The following is a 3,414-nucleotide window of genomic DNA, read 5'->3' as shown; positions in this document are numbered from 1 at the left end:
TAGTTGTGTATTAGCAGTGGCTAATTGAGTTTGAGATGGAGCAAAAGGTATTGTGGCTCTTCTGTTCTGTGAAATTCTAAACACTAGATTGTGTATGTTAACTGGGATGCTGTAGGGGGAGAGTGCCTTTTTCTTTTAGTACTGCTTTTTACCCCTGTTTTTGTACAGCAAGGGAGGTGAGGGAAGTTTGTGGTATATTTATTTTCTTTAAGGTTAGTTAGAGCTCCTCCTTAAATTAGTGAATTCTTTGTTTATTATTTTAGGCCTTGCTCTCCTCTGAGCCATTGCTCCCATTTACATGATGTACTTATCCCTGACAGCACACGTACATCACGGTCTGCATTTACATCTGCAAGACGTATTTAGAGCGTTTGCTTTTCTGCAATGTGTCTATCGGATGTTTCCTATCAGACGTCAAGTAGACGTTTAGAAGATGTCTTTGAGATGTTACAGTCCTACAGACGTATTGCAGATGAGCAAACACTCTAAAAAAACAAGTCTGGCAGATGTAAATATAGATGTCTCCGTGATGTATGTGTGGTATCAGGGCAATTTGGTGATGAGAAACTCATCTGTTAGAGTTAAGTCTCCTTTTTTGCACTGATTGGCAGGTTGTTGTTTTTCTGGGTAAGTAAACTGTCCTGAGCATTATTTTTCAAGACCGAACACTTTTCTCCACAACACTGTCTGTTCATTCTGGTTTATGAGTGTCTCTATTCTTCTCTGCAGGATCTGCTACTGGATTACTGTGAGATCCGCTGATGTTGCTGAGTAAGTTTGGTGATCGTATCCCGGAGGACGTGGCTCAGTTCTACCTGGCTGAGTTGCTTATGGCCATCAATTCAGTCCACAGACTCTGTTCTGTGCACAGGCATCTGTACCAACATTGATCAGTTCATCTAAACATGGAAATTATGACAAAATGTTTAAAGCAGCACCATGCAACTTTTGCTCACGGTTCCCCAATGTGGTTGATAAGTGCAATTGTTTGTTATCAGTGTCGTAAATACTGTCGCTGTGTAAGCTTCCCCGTGGGCAGCCAATACACGTGAATTTGTTGACCAAAGCTGACAGAACCAAATGAAGAAACCTTGTTTGGAAACCATGTCCACGGACCAGGTAAAGTAGCCCGTATACCGTCTACAAATATCATTACATTTATTTATTGTTACTCCAGAATTGAAAACTACAATGACACACACAGAACGAGTAAGAGTAGGAGACTATTTTTATAAAGAAGCTAAAAGCAACTTTCAGTAAAGTCTAAGACTTAAGTGCTGACTGAGGTGACGCTTAAGTGTTGTGAACTAAGGACTTCAATGATGTCAACACAAAATGGATTACCTCAACCTCTGAATCAGCCAATAGTGAGCCTGCTCATGTGAAGTCACAGCAGCACAACACCAATCATTTAATGTAACTACAATAAAATCATTTAATTAAGACACTGAAATATTTTAATATATTCATGTATTTTTTTTTATGCTTTGCATTGTGCAAAATTATTACTGATGCTTTTTCTATTGGTATGTCTCCTTGTTTACAGGTGGAGCAGTGATATGAACATGAGATCCTTCAATGGCTCCAACAACTCCAGGAAAGCCCACAGTCCTCATAAAAGTGGCTTGTTTTTGCAGTATAGTTTGGCAGTCAGTTGGACAGTCAATAAACTGCCATATAGTAGTGGCCAAAAGTGATGTCCGGCCTAGGAAATTTGAGATTCACCCTTAATTTAAAAAAAAAAAAAAAAAAAGGTTTATTGCATAGTTGCTTAGTCAGTTGTTGTATTTGTGATAATACAATGAAACATGCCAGATTTTGCGGTCATAAATTTTTGCCATGCTGTCATACAAAAACAAGAGGACCAATGAAATGTAAATAACGTATGTTGTAGTCCGTGTGCCAATGTTGCCAATTTAGTGATTTTTGTCACTAGATTTAGTGACTTCCTCATCCCTTTAGTGTTTTTTTTTTCTTTCTTTCCAAAAGCCTAGCAACAAAATCAATTTCTTGGACAAACCTTATCTACATTCCAAGACACTTCCGTAACGTCATAAAGCGAGTTCACTGATCTATAGAAATATAGATCAGTGAACTCCCCTTTATGAGGTCATCTAGCTACATTAAGTGACCAGTTTTAGCTACTTTCAATTGAAAGCTGTTGGAATAAGGTCAGTGTTTTTTTTGTATTTTAATGGTTTAAGTGAAATGTGGGGTCATTAAAAAAAATGTATCCACACATCACTTTTGACCACTGTTGTGTTTGGTGGGGTTAGTCCTACAATATGCAAGACCCTGCTTACAGTGTCATCACCGGTGCATTGCTGCAAATTTCCAATTTTCCAGCCAAAAAAATGTAATTACTACTTTAATTTCTGCAGTTAGAGCATTGACTTGTTGAGTGGAAGAGGTTATTACATTTCTTTGTCAGTTACAAAAAAAAAAAAGACAATCACGTTTGTATCATTTTATCAACTCCATATTATCATATAAGTCCAATATGTCATTTTCGCTGGAAAGTGTTTGTCTCCTCCTCTTTGCTGCCGTCTTGTTACTCCTAACTAGCTTAGGAGACCTCTCCAGCTCTCTTAAATAATTTAGGAGCTGAGACGTAGTCTTAACACTTAGGAACCTTTATGAATCACTCTTATTCTTCAGTCTAGGAATAGGAGTAAAATTACATAATTCTTAGAATTTAAAATAAATAAACAGTTTTTTTTTCACTGGCATGTCTCTTAGGTGTTGAGGACTAGTGCATCTTCCAGCCTACATTTAGTACCAGAAATCAAGTTTTTATCCTTTAGTTTCTAGATGCTGAGTTCTCACTGCGTGAAATTTCATTTACATCTGATAGTGACATTTCTGTTGCTTTACCTTCTTGTTAACTCTTTAACTCTTAAAATCTTATGTTCAGACCTGTTGAGGAAAATCCGGTAATTCAGACCGTATATGAACTGTTTCCTTTATTCAAGAGCTTTTTTCCAAAGAGGCACATTGATTCTGTATTAGTTCTGTTTGTAACCAGCAGAGGGCAGCATGAACCTGTGTGTCTGGGAGTCCAAAACCTTCACAAACTTATAAAATTGAAAGCTTTGTGTCCATGTCTGTGTGTGTGCTTTTCAGTATTGTCATGCTGGAACATGTGCTGTGTTTGAGGCAATAAGCCAGAAACATTTAACGCAAGAGCGACATTGTTGTTTATAATTCCTTAAGATAACTGTTATCTTAAGGCCCTTTCACCTTTTTGCTAGCCCTTCGTAAAACACAAATGGAACCAGAACAGTTGGAGGAAATAAGTGAGTGAATTGCTAAAAAGCCCAAATTAAAACACACTGCATTTAAAAATGTTTGGTTTACTGTCACTGTACAGCCTCCCTGTGTCCATGTTTAATAACCAGCTGTACCATCAACCTG

General features: G+C 37.6%; 1 long non-coding RNA gene across 1 annotated transcript; it reads left to right on the top strand.

Moving 5' to 3' along the window:
* Positions 1 to 125: 125 nt before the first annotated feature.
* On the top strand, positions 126 to 1,607 carry LOC107562443 (uncharacterized). Its single transcript, XR_001605987.1, has 3 exons — positions 126 to 176; positions 730 to 1,119; positions 1,547 to 1,607. It is a non-coding gene; the product is annotated as an uncharacterized lncRNA (long non-coding RNA).
* Positions 1,608 to 3,414: the final 1,807 nt, after the last annotated feature.

Source organism: Sinocyclocheilus grahami, unplaced genomic scaffold (genome assembly GCF_001515645.1).
Source record: "Sinocyclocheilus grahami isolate Dianchi unplaced genomic scaffold, SAMN03320097.WGS_v1.1 scaffold823.1, whole genome shotgun sequence".
NCBI lineage: Eukaryota > Metazoa > Chordata > Actinopteri > Cypriniformes > Cyprinidae > Sinocyclocheilus > Sinocyclocheilus grahami.
Note: the sequence above shows the minus strand (reverse complement) of the source record. Positions and strands in the feature narration are given on the sequence as shown.